The sequence below is a fragment of the Balaenoptera physalus genome (genome assembly GCF_965194825.1).
Source record: "Balaenoptera physalus genome assembly, chromosome: 7".
In the NCBI taxonomy this organism is placed as follows: domain Eukaryota; kingdom Metazoa; phylum Chordata; class Mammalia; order Artiodactyla; family Balaenopteridae; genus Balaenoptera; species Balaenoptera physalus.
The window spans coordinates 52,488,657-52,504,969 of record NC_138886.1 but is presented as its reverse complement, the minus strand read 5'-3'; the positions used below and the strand labels follow the sequence as shown (position 1 = coordinate 52,504,969).

The 16,313-nt window shown below is 40.9% G+C and overlaps 1 long non-coding RNA gene across 1 annotated transcript in view; it reads right to left on the bottom strand.

The window, feature by feature from the left end:
* LOC309664985 overlaps positions 1 to 16,313 on the bottom strand; it is a 342,649-nt gene extending 326,336 nt beyond the window's left edge. Inside the window, exon 1 of the long non-coding RNA XR_014266119.1 lies at positions 1 to 16,313. This exon is cut by the window's left edge and continues 15,577 nt beyond it. This is a non-coding gene — a long non-coding RNA (uncharacterized lncRNA).

The window sequence follows — 16,313 nt, the reverse complement described above, 5'->3', positions numbered from 1 at the left end:
GTTCCCTTCCAGCCCCTGCATGCTGGGACCTGCTGGCCAACTTTGGCACATCTTCCAAGTTGGTGACCCTTGGGTGCCGCATGTCTGTTTTGTGACTGGTGTAACCTGTCAGCACTTCCCTTTCAGGAGCTTTTTTTTTTTTCAGCTTTTGCGTCTGTTTTCTTCTTCCATGACAGGATCTGGCAGAACCTCATTCTTTTGCAATGGAATTCCAAAGAGCATACTAACTTTCCAATTGCTTTTCTGATTACTGCAAGAATAAAAGAGGTTTAATCCCATATTGAAAGCAAGCTATATAATGACTGTTGACATTGGAACAGCAAACATTGGCAAAGCTATTAAGAGAATAGCAGATTGTGGATAATATTTTATCTTTGCCTAAAGGAGTCTTTAAAGGATATTAAGGGAGGGTGTGTCTATAATAATGCATCAGAAGATATCAACTTTAAGAAAAAATGCTATTTATAGAAGCCATCCTGCCATGGATATGATCACCTTTCCTGAATTCTTCTCATACCCCAGCTGCCATGTTGGGGCAACGTGAACACAGGGGGTAGATGAAGACAGAGAAAAATCAGTTCTCTCACTCAGCTCCTGCTTCATGAACTTCTCATTCAAGACTAGTTCAGAATTAACCTTCTCTGTGATGTTTTACTCCTCATAGGCAATAATAAGTGATTCTTTACAAATCCCATAGTTCTTTGTAAATATCTGCTTTGGTTTTTTAATGCAAAATCCTTTTAAGTATTTGTTAATATGTTGGTATCTCCCACTGTACTGTGAATGCTCTGGACCGCACATGTCTTACTGATTATCTATAGCCCTGACACTTAGTAGACTCTCTGAAATATAGCAAATATTTAATAAATGCTGAATGAATTAATGGTTAATCAAATCCTGAAGAGACATTCTGTTCCATTGGTGATATATCATGGACACAAAGGAAATATCACATTCCAGTCAATTACCACTAGGAGCATTCTGCTGAAGCTTAGCTGTCGCCCAATAGTCTGCAGGAGAAAAGTTGTGAAAGTTCTCCAGTGTCAAGGTGTGTTGAATCTTCTGCAGCCTGGTCACTGACATGGACCCTTAACCAAATAGAACTAAATCTTCCAGTAGGTAACAAGATCATTCTATAGCTAGAAGAGACTGCCTTTACTTCAGATGTTTCATTATATGGGTAAGGAAACTGAGCCCTAGGAAAGTAGAGTATCAGGTTCAATTTTATATTGCTATGTGATGGAAGATGTGAGAATAGAACTCATGTATCCTGAACAGAACCGTGCTTTCTTTTTTTATTGTGGTAAAATATACATAACATAAAATTTACCATATTACTCATTTCAAGTGTTCAGTTCAGTGGCATTAAGAATATTTACATTGTAGAGAAATATAATCACCACTGTTCATCTCCAGAGCATTTTATCATCCCAAATTGAAATTGTATATCCATTAAATAATAACTTCTCATTCCCCTATCCCCCCAGACCCTGGTACCCACTATTCTACTTTCTGTCTCTATGAATTTGACTACTCTAGGTACCTTGTATAAGTGGAGTCATACAATATTTATCCTTTTGTGTCTGGCTTACCTCACTTAGCAAGTGTCTTCAAGGTTCACCCATGTTGTACCATGTATCAGAATTTTCTTCCTTTTCAAGGCTGAATAGTGATCCATTATGTGAAAGTACCTGTATTTTTGTTTATCTATTCATCTGTCAATGGGCATCTGGGTCGTTTCCACCTTTTGGCTACTGTGAATGGTCCCGTTATGAACACTGGTGTAAAATACCTGTTCAGATACCCACTTTCAATATTTTGGGTAAATATCTACAAATGGAATTTCTGGAGAAGAGTGGTTTCTTGATTATACCATGGTATCTCAAATCCTATACACACTGGAGCCCATACTGATATCAAAATTTGATTTAGCCACCTTTTATTCTAAACATTTACTGGAAAGATGATTGGATCTGGGAAGGGGTTACAGTTCAATTAAGTTTTTCAAATACATTCTGAGTATCTGCTGTGTGTCAGGCTCTGTGCTCGGTGCTTGGGGTGCACAGGTAGTAAGACACAGTACCAGACTAGTGGACAAGCGCAACACACGAGATATAGGCAATACAGGATATACCAAGTAGAAGGGAGGAAAAGAGGAGGGAGTGGTTGATTACAGCGAGTTGTGCACGGGGCATTTAGGGAAGTTGGGCAGTAAATCCTTCACTTTATTGCCCAAAGGTGAAAGAGATGACACCTAAGTTGGATTTTTGAAGGATAAATAAGAATTCAACAGTAAAATTAAGGTTGAGAAACTGCATACTCAAAAATAAGTGTGTTAAAAGCCATAGTGTATAGTTTAATATGACTCAAGTATAAAATGTGAGAAAAGAAAAAACAGCAGAAATGAGTCTAGAAAGCTAGACAGAGGCCAGTCATGAAGGTCCTTGAACACTGTGGGGAGGAATTAAATTTTACATTTTACTTTTTAGGCAAGAGGAGCTACTGAAGGATTTTAAGAAAGAACATGACGTGATGAGGATGATCTCCATGTAGGCTGATCTGAGAGTGTGAAGGGGTCCAGTTAGGAGTAAGGACTGTAACTCTTTGTAACAATCTGAGCAAGAGAGTAAGAAGGTCTAAGCAGAGATGATAAAGAACCTCCAGATGTAGGATTTGATTACTGATTTAACTGATTTTAGGGGAGGAGAGGGAAGTTGGGAGGAAACGTAGTTAAGGATGACTCCAAGGTTACTGACCTGGTAACTGAGCTGTTGGATAGAGCTGTTCGTTGGGGTAAGAGACTCAGGATGATCTGGCTTGTGAGTGAGGATAATCAGTTCAGTTTTTGGGAAGGTTGACCAGGAGGTACCCTAAAGGTAGAGAAGATGAGTAAAAGTTGAAAGTTAAAGATATAAAAATTCGGCTCAAAGTGGTCCATATGTAAGAAACAAATTACTCTTGCTACTTTTTCAGCAAGGAATTAATACAGGGAATTAAGTGTTCATAAAATCATCAGAAAGCCCGGAGGAACAGACTCTAAATTGGATTTCTAGGAATGCCCAGAAGATGGCTGCAGAAATAATGTGCTGGGAAAGCTACAATCACCATCATAATTAGGAAGCTCAATCAAGTAATCAGGAAGCCACTACTGCCACTGCTGCAACTGCCTCTTGACATATAGGAAGCCAATGACTGGATACTACAAAACTGCTGCAGAGAAACCAAGTGCCTCCACGATTGTGCTCGCCAGCAATAATCATCAAAAGCAGCAAATAGATGGCTTTGGCCTCACTTTTGCCTTTCGAAAAGTACACATTTTCTTGATTATGGTGGTGGTTGCACGACTCTGTGAATGTGCTAAAAGCCATCAAATTATACACTTCAAATGGCTGAATTGTATGGCATGTGAATCATATCTCATTAAAGATGTTAAAATATCTTACATGTTTTCTAACTGGCAGAACTTATTCCGTACCCTGAAACTTAGCTGCAAGGGAGTCTGGGAAATGTAATTTTTAGCTTTCCAGCTTTTACTATATGGGAAGATAAAATAGTAAGAGGTTGAAGCGAATGTTGAACAAACAGATCTTTGGTTTCCTTCCAATGGGGGTGGATGAGTTTTCCTAATGAGAGTTTACCAAAAAAGGGAGTAAAGGGAAAGGGCAAATGAAGATCTGGAATGTCAGTACCTCAAGGAATACAGAAAAAAAATCCAAGAAATAAAACTGAAAAAGAATGATCAAGATAGTAAATGAAGAACCAGGGATACACTGTCCTAGAGGCCAAAAGTTGATATTCAAGGAGGGAGGTCAGAGAGGTAATGAATGCAACATCACTTCTTAGGTAGGTAGGCTGGGCAAGTCGCTTAACCTCTTTGATCTCAGTTTCCCCATCTTTAAAATGGGGATGATAACAGTAACATTTGTTCCTCCCACTTAACTTTTCTGAAAGATCGACTGGGACAATACATGTAAAATTGAATTGCAAACTATATATCATTCTATTAACGTTAGTTGTGATTATTCTTAAAAGTTTATGAATCCTTAACTGCTAGTATGTCCCTTAATATTGGGGCATTTTCCTAATATCTAATTAAACAAAAAGTCTTCCTTCCCTAATTTGGTCATTTTATCTCAGAAGAAATGAAGAATGACTGCTCACAGCTACCCATATGCCATCCATGCTTGTCCATGAAGACTGTCATAAAGCATTGTCCTCAGCCAACATCTTACCATGAAGATCTGAGAACTGATTTACCAGTATAAACTAACTACTTCCCACAACAGTTCTCCACGGTCATGGTTAGGTGAAAGACAGGTTCACAAAGCCAGCAGACACATGGAGCTTGGCTCTCTCCCACTCAACCCCCTCTGGTCCCCATTGCACCCCTTCCTGCCATTTACCAGCTCTCAAATATTGACAGCCTCTGTGCTTAGGAGTGGGATTCCAATCATTTCACTTCCTAAGGCACTCAGTTGCATTTGTAACACACCAGCTGTTTCTGAGAACACATTCTTAATATAGGAACAGCAAGAAATTCTGCTGTAGCTGTCCCAAGCCATGCTAGAGTGCTACCATGGCAGTAACATCTTGTGGAAAAATGAAAATCAAAGCTGAATCTTTAAGGAACTTGGCCAGCTTCTCTCTCTGAATGCCTTTTTCACCCTAGGTTTGCTCTCATCACAGGAAGCAGGCCTGGGTACTCCTTGGAGAACAGGGTCAGGTAAGGTGGATCTGGCCACACTAGAACATAGTGCAGAAAAATCACATAAATCCCAAGCAACATGTCCATGGGGAAGGAAAATCAACAGTGAGAATTCAGAACCGATTAGGCAGCCTACTAGTCAGAAGTCCTAAACAGAGTGGCCATAATGCACCTGCCATTTCAAAGGCCTTTGTTACGAAAAGCAAATTAAAGTGGATTTTTTGGTCTAGAAATATGGATCTGTTTTTTCACTATAGATGGTCAGAACGCACCACTCATCTTAAGGATGACTTGACATTTCTTGTTCTTTTATTAGAGAAAGTATGGTATTTAAGAGCATGGACTTTGGAGTCAGGCTGTCTTGGGTTACTGGATTCCTAGATTTGCTGTTTCCTAGCTATGTAAACTTAAGCAAATTACGTGACTTCCCAGGACTCAGTTTCTTTGTCTTAAGGAAATAATTCACATAAAGTGCTTAGCACAATGATTGGCCCATATTAAGCCAACTACAAATGTAAGCTATTATTAGTATGCTCTAATATCTTTCAAGTCATTAAATTAAATTAATTAATTAATTTATTTATAGTACATAAGAAGAGAGGAGCTGCTCTCCTTAAGATTATTAATGTTCTAAACTGGATGGAATGGAAGCAAAATCCTGTCTAATATAATCTTACTTTCAACACTTTCTTTGTGTTACTGTTTGCAAATCGGCATGTCCTTCCGGGGTATTTATCCAAATTGGCAATCTTTCCTGTCTTCTTTGGCAAGGTGAACTCGCTCAATCAAAGAGAATATTGGTGATAGAGAAAGAAAAAATACATTAGCAACAAGGGATGGGGGAGGTATGACCAACCAACCAACAAGGGATGGTTGACATTTATCAAGAGATGAAGATCCTCTGCTGTTTTTAACCGTATGAAAAACCAGTGATTTCATCATATAAAACATATAGACCCCCAAATCTCAGTTGTTTGACATGATAAGACTTTCTTTCTTACCCATGACAAAGTCCAACATGGGATGGAATGGGAGTATATGTTAAGGGGTGGGGTGGGGAAAAGCGCACATTGAGGTCTCTGCTCCATGCTGTCATTTAGGAACCAGGTTCCTTGTGTCCTGTGAGACTCCACATGCTTTAGGACCTCATTCTCCTCACACCCATCCAGCGGAAGGGGAAAGAGAGTCTGTTCAGGTCATGGGACCAGATCTGGAATTTGGCCAGAATATAATCATACGGCTCTACTTAACTGCAAGGGAAGCCAGGAAATGTGTTTCCAGAAGGCAAAGGAAACAGGTTTTGCTGAGTCCACTAGAGTGCTAGACCCTCTCCATTGCTCACCCAGACATTTAGTCTTTGGCTTCTCCTTAAGATCAAATTTCCCTTTGAGATCCCCAAGCTTTTGGTCAGTCCTTCCCAATGGCTCCACATCTTAAACACATCTAACAACCTTGACTGAAATGTTAAAATTTCAAGAAAACTTGATTTTTTTTCTTTCAGTATCCCAGATCATGTCTAACAATAAATCTAGTAACAATTTAAACATTATGTATGGAGCTTACAACTGTAGGCGCCGCCTAAACATTAGCGTCAGCTGAGGGAGCGAGGAAAACATTAACGTTAGAGCCCATCATGTTCTTTCAGGATTTGAGATGATCTTTGGGTTCTGAGTAACAGTCTCCCAATGGTACATAAATTTTTATTATTAATAACCACATGTAACTATATACACCTTTAGCCACCTGGTCCTCATAAACGCTGCCAGGAACAGCTCATTGCAGCTCAGGGGCCCCTCCCACACTCGAGGAGGTGCAGAAGCAGATGAGCGTCTCCATGTATCTTTCACCCTTAGGGAAGCCAGAGCAACACAGACACAAGAGGAATAGTGAACTGAACTCAGACAGGATCTTCAAGTTCAAGGACAGGGCACCGTGAGGAAGGACAATGAAGCCTGTGGATCTCCACGTCCCAGAGCCGGTGCTAGAGGCAAACTGGACAACCAACCTGGCTCAACATTTCAAATGCCCATCACCTCCTTTCCACTTCAGAAAGTGACTTTCTTGTGGTTTTGCTACCTAAGTGGGTACCCAGCTGAGTGGCAAATATCCAGATCCTCAGGGGAGCTGAATTCCTATCTGAGAACAACCAGGGCAGGGGATAGTCACCTAGCCCTCCCCTACTGTGCCCCCATTTGACAGCCCCCCTCTGGACTCACCTAATGCCAGTTCTACTTTTCTTAGCCAAGATGCACCCAATTTTAAGTGAAAGGAATCAACAAGAGAGACAAGCTTTTGTAGGGAGCTTCTGTTTTTGCTAACAGCAATCCCCTCTCCGGATCCCAACCAGATTGCCTTATGGTTTCTTCCCCTGCAAATCCAGTCGTTTCTGGGCCTAATATCTGAACTCTCTCTGTCCTGTCCACTGTCTGGGGAGTGGCTATGCAGACTCTTTTAATGACACATTGAAGTTACCGCCCCTCCCCCATCACCATCGCCTGTCTCTAAGAGCCTGAGTGTGTTGTGTGCTTATGTGCAGACAGAAAATGAGAGAGGCTGAGGCCGTTCAGCCCAGCCTGCCTTTGTCGGTGCTGCAGTGCAGAGAGAGCCTGCAGTTACTGGGGTAGCCAGCCTCCGCAGCCCCTGACATGCTTTGCTCCTCTACGAGACAGTAATACATTACAGGTGTTATAACTTTTCCTCAGAATCAGACTGCCTGGGGAACTGTAAATCTAAATCATGGCTGCCCTCAGGAAACCTGTCGGCCTGTAAACACAGTGAAATGAGTGAGATGAAAGCATCTGAGGGAGAAAATGAATTTCTGGCATCCCACTGAAGTCTATTTCATTTTTACAGGCTGGTCACCCCCCTGTGGCAGAGGCAGTGCCTGGGAGGGACAGGTTGCCTCCTGACTGACAGCTGACAAGCGTGGCTCCTCCTGGAAGCCTTGGCTCCGGGCTCTCATCAAGAGACAAGAGCTGCTGTAGATTCTGAGTGTCCCCGGCACAGCTCAGAGTGCCACCTAAGATGCTGCCAAGGCCATGGCGGGTTTTCTTTTTGGGAGGCTGGGCCCATCTGAGCAGGTATTCGAAATCAAGGCCATTAGCATGTGAGGTGGGATGTGTGAAAGGGAAGAGAGGGGACAAGAAAGGAAGGTAAGGAGGAGAATGAGGGAAAGAGGAAGAGAAGTGACTCCCCAGAGAATGCACAGATGCTGGAATTTCAGGGTGCACAGTCCCGGGCACCTGCAGAAAGGCGGCAGCCGGCCGAACACTGCTCAGGGCAGTAAGCGCCTCCCCCAGGCTGCAGCAAGCATAAAGCCAGAGCCAGGAAGTCATATAATAATCATCATCATCATCATCATCATCATCATCATCATCATCATCATTATAATTTTACCGTGACAACCTGAATGTCACAACAGCCAAACCAGAATCTTCAGCTCTCAATGGAGAAGAGAGTCCAAAAGCTCTCACCAGAGAGAACAATGGGTCACTCTGAATGGAGGAAATTATTTCCCTCTGATTTTCAAAATAAACTTCCCTCTGATTTCATTAATGTGAATTTTTACTATAAATTCAACCATATTGCCTTTTGTGACATGGACCATTGATGATTGATTGATTGATGAAATGGCTAACTGAAGTCAGGGTGAAGGGGTTAGTTCAGTATCCTCCCTATTTCGGATGGACGCAATGCCAAAGACAATAATGAACCAGAATTACTTCTCCTATTCCCATGGAATTCTACATAGAAATCTGAAAACAATTTTCAAATTCTTAGTAAATCCCCCAAACTCACATTTTACATGCTTTGGCAATGACTGCAAAACTGCAAAGTCCTGTTTTTAGAAAATCACCTCAACTGGTTTGTAGTGTAAATAGTATTTTAAAGAGTCGGAAATAATGTCTTGATATTTCAAATTCCAGATTGTTGCTATAGAAGCAGTAAGAGTGCAGTGGATTCCAGCCTAGAATCCAGAGCCAGACTGTCTTGGAGCAAACGCCCAATTTTCTACTTACTAAATGTGTAATCTTTGGCAAGTATCTTAACATCTCTGTGCTTCAGTTTTCCCATCTGTCAAATGGGCATAATAATTGTTGTGTCCTCAAGACTGTATGAGGTTTGAGTTGAAACATATAAAATAGATAGGACAGAATCTGGTATATAGCAAGCAATAAATACTATCATTAGTACTGGAAGTGAAGTGTCTACTTAATTATGATACATGGCTTTTCATCTAAACAGATGTTTTTTGCCTAATAATACTGTTAAGAAATAGGTGCGTGTGGGTCTGAAATTTATGCGATATCCATTATGCCTTTAGCCAGCAATGATCTTCCCCTGCAGACACCTTCAAAGCTGGGAGAAATTTTATTCATTCCTGGTGGTCCTGCTCCAGTGGAACCCCCTCCCTGCTGCCTTCCTGGACTGCTCCAGACAGCCTCAGCAACTTCCTCCCTTATCCTCCAATGTCTCTTTGCACATTCCCAGAACAGAATGTTCCAGAATGGGACCAGATTCTCTAGCACCCAGCAGAGCAGGAATTCCATCCGGTGCATGTTTATATTCCCAGGGCCTTCCATGGAGGAGGAAAGAGGAGAGGAGCTACAGAGGGAAGACCCTTATCTCAGGGAAAGGTCAACCAATGGATCAAAGACCTTATTGATGATTCTAGAGAGAGCTAGAATGATAAGTCAAGGTCTTGATAGCTACTTTCCTAGATGATTCAATAATTTTTTTTTGTATCCCTCAGAAGACAGCATGCTTATATCATAACAGATTAAAACTGAATACATCTTAAAACCATACCCAGTTTTCACATTTGGTTTCATGCTGTCTTGCCCCAAACTGCAAGGACAAGTTTTTCCATTACAGAGATAATGCTACTGAGGATTACACCTAAAATAATTATTCCAGTCACAAAGAACGTGGCAGTCTGACTCCAGATCCTATACCCTTCTCACCATACCTCTACGTTAATATTTATTTTTCTGAGTATGGATTAGAAATAAAATTAGAGCATATGCAAACTTCCATTTCTAATATGGGGAAGACAAAACTCATTTTTGTCTCCTGGGACCATTTGACCACTCAAATTCCTTTTAAATTCAACTTGTTTTTCCAATTTCTTCTAATACTTATAAACATGCAGTTTCTAAAGCAAAAGAGCGTTTTCGGCCAGAAGAGAAAGCCTAGGTAATAATAATGAGAGCTAATATTATGAAACACTTATAGGTGCCAGAGTCTGTTCTAAGTGTTTCCCATGGATGAATCATTTAAACATCAGGTATTCTTTTATATGGGACCATCAAACTTGTATTAAGGTAATTATAATTTGTCCTTATTTCCATGATCATGTTGCATGTCACATACTTTGAAATGCTTCAGTGCACCAACACAGCAATGGAAGTGTCCTTCAGTTATCATCTCAAGGTTCCTTGCTGACAAGAGTAGTGTTTCTCAGAGTGGTGAGTAGGATTAGATTTACAGACATCACAGAATTGTCACCTCCAACACATTGCTTGGTCTGAAAGTTATTTTCTATTTATTCTACAAGTGAAACCATGGGAAAGGTGAAATAAATGACTGAAACCATCCAGGGATCTTTCCCTTGGTCTTCAGGAACTAATATTAATTCCAGGTACATGTTCAAATGAATGAGCAAATATGTCATTGGGACACAGGCTGAGAACACACAGTGTCTGGGCAATGTTTTTCTTTCTCTCCTTTTCTCTCTTGTTCATTTCCTGTCCACTCTCTATGGCTTTCTCCCTTTCCCCATTCTTGGTGCCATGAATCAAAATCCTTCCTATATTTCAACTATAAAATTGATGGTGGGGAGTCTTCTGAGAAATTTCTTTCTTCGCATTCTTCTCACAGAAAAGACAGAGCGGGGTGGGGAGAGAGATGTTACGTCATATCAGGCAAGTGTCTGAAACTTCAGATCAGACCAGTTCCCACAACCCGGAGAAATATCGTTCCAGCAAGTGTTCTCTTCCCTCCAAATCCATTTTCCCATCCATGATTAGAATCAATTGCCAACAGATTGTAATTTCTGAGAACATGCAAAGAGCAAATCTTGTAAAGCTGGTAAAAGTAGTTCCCAGTAAGTCTTCATAGGGCAAGATGTAGGTCCAGAACTGCTATCAACTTTCTCTGAAATATATGGGAAGGGAAGCACCAGGAGATGATGGAATTCTGTGCAAACTGCTGGAAATAAAATGCAAATGGAGTTACCATGATTGTCTGTCTTTTTTTTTTTTTTCCGAGTAAGCACTGCTTTTATTTTATTTTTAACTTGTTTTTGAATTTTATTTTTACGTTTTTTTGAATTTTATTTTATTTATTTTTTTATATACAGCAGGTTCTTATTAGTCATCCATTTTATACACATCAGTGTATACATGTCAATCCCAGTCTCCCAATTCATCACACCACCACCACCCCCCACCCCCGCTTTCCCCCCTTGGTGTCCGTACATTTGTTCTCTACATCTGTGTCTCTATTTCTGCCCTGCAAACCAGTTGATCTGTACCATTTTTCTAGGTTCCACATATATGTGTTAATATACGATACTTGTTTTTCTCTTTCTGACTTACTTCACTCTGTATCACAGTCTCTAGATCCATCCACGTCTCAACAAATGACCCAATTTCATTCCTTTTTATGGCTGAGTAATATTCCATTGTATATATGTACCACATCTTCTTTATCCATTTGTCTGTCGATGGGCATTTAGGTTGCTTCTATGACCTGGCTATTGTAAATAGTGCTGCAATGAACATTGGGGTGCATGTGTCTTTTTGAATTATGGTTTTCTCTGGGTATATGCCCAGTAGTGGGATTGCTGGGTCATTTGGTAATTCTATTTTTAGTTTTTTAAGGAACCTCCATAGTGGCTGTATCAATTTACATTCCCACCAACAGTGCAAGAGGGTTCCCTTTTCTCCACACCCTCTCCAGCATTTGTTGTTTGTAGATTTTCTGATGATGTCCATTCTAACTGGTGTGAGGTGATACGTCATTGTAGTTCTGATTTGCATTTCTCTAATAATTAGTGATGTTGAGCAACTTTTCATGTGCTTCTTGGCCATCTGTATGTCTTCTTTGGAGAAATGTCTATTTAGGTCTTCTGCCCATTTTTTGATTGGGTTGTTTGTTTTTTTAATATTGAGCTGCATGAGCTGTTTATATATTTTGGAGATTAATCCTTTGTCCATTGATTCATTTGCAAATATTTTCTCCCATTCTGAGGGTTGTCTTTTCACCTTGTTTGTAGTTTCCTTTGCTTTGCAAAAGCTTTTAAGTTTCATTAGGTCCCGTTTGTTTATTTTTGTTTTTATTTCCATTACTCTAGGAGGTGGATCAAAAAAGATCTTGCTGTGATTTATTTCAAAGAGTGTTCTTCCTATATTTTCCTCTAAGAGTTTCATAATGTCCAGTCTTACATTTAGGTCTCTAATCCATTTTGAGTTTATTTTTGTGTATGGTGTTAGGGAGTGTTCTAATTTCATCCTTTTACATGTAGCTGTCCAGTTTTCCCAGCACCACTTATTGAAGAGACTGCCTTTTCTCCATTGTATATCCTTGCCTCCTTTGTCATAGCTTAGTTGACCATAGGTGTGTGGGTTTATCTCTGGGTTTTCTATCCTGTTCCATTGATCTATATTTCTGTTTTTGTGCCAGTACCATATTGGCTTGATTACTGTAGCTTTGTAGTATAGTCTGAAGTCAGGGAGTCTGATTCCTCCAGCTCCGTTTTTTTCCCTCAAGACTGCTTTGGCTCTTCGGGGTCTTTTGTGTCTCCATACAAATTTTAAGATTTTTTGTTCTAGTTCTGTAAAAATGTCACTGGTAATTTGATAGGGATTGCACTGAATCTGTAGATTGCTTTGGGTAGTATAGTCATTTTCACAATATTGATTCTTCCAATCCAAGAACATGGTATATCTCTCCATCTGTTTGTGTCATCTTTGATTTCTTTCATCAGTGTCTTATAGTTTTCTCAGTACAGGTCTTTTACCTCCTTAGGTAGGTTTATTCCTAGGTATTTTGTTCTTTTTGTTGCAATGGTGAATGGGATTATTTCCTTAATTTCTCTTTCTGATCTTTCGTTGTTAGTGTGTAGGAATGCAAGAAATTTCTGTGCATTAATTTTGTATCCTGCAACTTTACCAAATTCATTGATCAGCTCTAGTAGTTTTCTGGTGGCATCTTTAGGATTCTCTATGTATAGTATCATGTCATCTGCAAACAGTGACAGTTTTACTTCTTCTTTTCCAATTTGTATTCCTTTTATTTCTTTTTCTTCTCTGATTGCCATGTCTAGGACTTCCAAAACTATGTTGAATAATAGTTGTGAGAGTGGGAAACCTTGTCTTGTTCCTGATCTTAGTGGAAATGGTTTCAGTTTTTCACCATTGAGAACGATGTTGGCTGTGGGTTTGTCATATAGGGCCTTTATTATGTTGAGGTAAGTTCCCTCTATGCCCACTTTCTGGAGAGTTTTTATCATAAATGGGTGTTGAATTTTGTCAGAAGCTTTTTCTGCATCTATTGAGATGATCATATGGTTTTTATTCTTCAATTTGTTAATATGGTGTATCACATTGATTGCTTTGCGTATATTGAAGAATCCTTGCATCCCTGGGATAAATCCCACTTGATCATGGTGATGATTGTCTCTCTTATTTTAAATTATTCATTTGTAAAGACAAGTTTGCTCTTAAAGCCTGGCTGATTTTCATGATTCGCTTAAAAGCTTTGACACTGGACACTTCATTTAATATTTTATCCTTGTTTTATGTCTTCCACAGTGCTTTATGGGGAGCACTGCAGTGCACAGATGCTTGACACACAATTCGAGGATGGGTGGAAGAAAGAAAGAAGAAAAGATCACTTTTTTGACTCGGGTTCCAAGGATGGCAAAAGGAACATAAAAGAAACATGTCAAAATCTGCAATAATCTGAAGTCAAACAATAAATGCTGTTCAAGGTTCGACTTAGCCCTAAATATAGAACATACAGTATTCAAGTCAACATCACAAGTTTTTCCTTGAAATTTTTAATCAGAATAAATCTACAGCTGAACACCTCAAGGTCTGATGTTTGAGATCTTGATGAAAAGCTTATAGGCAGATGTTACGGTTTTTCAGGTCAAAAGCAATATTTTTTTGTTTCTTCACTGTTGAAAAAAGAATCTGCCTTTAATATTTTTGAAGTCTGATAGGAAAAGTGCGTTTTTAAAACGTGTCTCTACCTTTAGAGAAACCAGACACTAATGGCTTTAAAGTAATTCTTACACACTTTAGAATAAATGACATTCTTAAAAAATGTCTGACTTGGTATTTACACGTATTCATATTCCCCAGGCTTCCTGTCTAGTTTGTCAATGCTTGCATACGTCCGTAAGAAGAATGCTTTAAAAGGAGAAAAATTGCAGTGCCGGACAATGTAGAAATGGCACAATGAGGCCCCTCCTTCTCTCTTACCTAGGCACCCGCACCAAAGTTAATGGAATCTATCTTTATACCAGTGGGTTTTTCTGAGTTTGAATTGACGAACTCCATGAAATTGAAGCTGGGACTAGCTCTTAGTCTGTCGATTTCTGTCTCAGTCTCATAAATGCCAAGGGGCGTCCTAATTAACAGAGTGGCGCACAATCAGCGTGTGCTGGAACTGGCAGAAGGCAGACGTGCCTTCTGACCGGCGGCAGTCCAGGCTCCTGGGACCTATGGGGGCTGTCTCACACACACTTGGCAGCATTTCCAGGGTTTGGTATCACTTGCAGGGGTCTGCTCCGTCAATCCTGAACGGCAGATTCAGAGTGTAGGCCGAGAGACCAGGCAGCGCCAACCTGCACACCTTCCAGCTGGAGGAGCAGGGATTCAGGAATATAGAGTGTGCCCCCCACCCCCAGGCTTTAAATGCACAGGGGCAAGAGGGGGAAGATAGGGGGCATCCTCTGCTCCTGCTCAGCCTGCAGTACAGAAGCTTCCCAGATCCTTCATCTAAGTAGCTTGTTCTTGGCAGATCAGGAGTCCCAGAGCGCCTGTGTTCTTCTAATCTATTGCTCATCACTGTGGTCCCTCTTTATTGCAATGCTTCTTTAATTCTCTTTCTCTCTCTAAGCACCATAAAGGCAAGGTATTATATCCATGTTATTGACTATTTCAAGTTTCTTGCGGCTGTTATAACCAATTACCACAAACTGGGGGACTTAAAACAACAGAAATTTACTCTCTCAGAGCTCTGGAGGCCAGACGTTTGAAATCAAGGTGTGGGCAGAGCTAAGTCCCCTCCAAATATCCCAGGAGGGGAGAATCGGTTCCCTGCCGATTCCAGCTTCTGTCGGCTCCAGGTGTTCCTTGATTTGGGGCTGTGTTCCTCTGATCTCTGCTTCCGGGGTCACGTTGCCTCCTCCTCTTCATGTGCTTGTGTTTCCTCTTCTGTCACTCATAAGGACCCTTGTTCTTGGATTTAGCCACCATGCCCCCCCATCCCCACATAATCCAGGATGGTCTCATCTCAACATCCTTCACTTAATTACTTAATTACCATTTTCTTTAACTTATTTAGTCTTTTTTCATATAAAATAATAATCATAGGTTCCAGGCATTAGGACATACATATTTTTTGGGGGGGTGTCACCATTCACCCAAGTACACTGAGCATTTTTACATCCAGTGCCTTGCACGACACCTGGGCTGTCGTAAGTGGTCCATAAATATTTGTTAAAAGAAAGAACAAATGCTTCTGGCCCCATGTCTTAGTCCGCTGGGGCTGCTGTAACAGAATACCATAGACTGGGTAGTTTATAAACCACAGAACTTTATTTTTCACAGTTCTAGAGGCTGGGAAGTCCAAAATCAAGGCACCAGCATCGTTGCCTTTTGGTGAGGCCCCTTGTCCTTGTTCATAGCTCACAGCTTCTTGCTGTGTCCTCATATGTTAGAAGGAGTAAGGGAGCTCTGTGGGGTCTCTTACAGAAACACTAATCCCATGCATGAAAGCTCCATCCTCATGATGTAAGCATCTCTCAAAGGTCCCACCTCTTAATACCATCATATTTAGGGGTTAGGATTTCAACATAAGAATTCTGGGGGGACACATTCAGACCACAGCATTCCACCCCTGGCCTCCAATATTCATATCCTTTTCACATGCAGAACATATTCATTCCCTCTCAACAACCCCCAAAGACTGAACTCATTCCAGCATCAACTCAAAAGTCTAAATCCAAAGTCTCATCTGTCTAAAGTATCATCTAAATCAGCCATGAGTGAGACTCATCCGTTCCAAGGCAAATTTCTCTCTAGCTGTGAACCTGTGAAATCAAACGAGCTATGTACTTCCAAGATCCAATGGTGGGACAGGCATAGCATAGATATGCCCAGGCCGAAAGGGAGAGATGGGAAAGAAGAAAGGGGTAACAGGTACCTACTAAGCCCCAAACCTTAAGGCCCACAGCAGTGGGGGGTTCTGCCTTCTATGGCTTTGGGAGGCCCGTCCGAAGGCTCTGCTGGCCACGGCCTGTGCTGCAGGTCTCCTGGGCTGGGGTCCTGGGACAGCCCATTCCCATGGCTCTACTCGGCCTTGTTCTAACCGT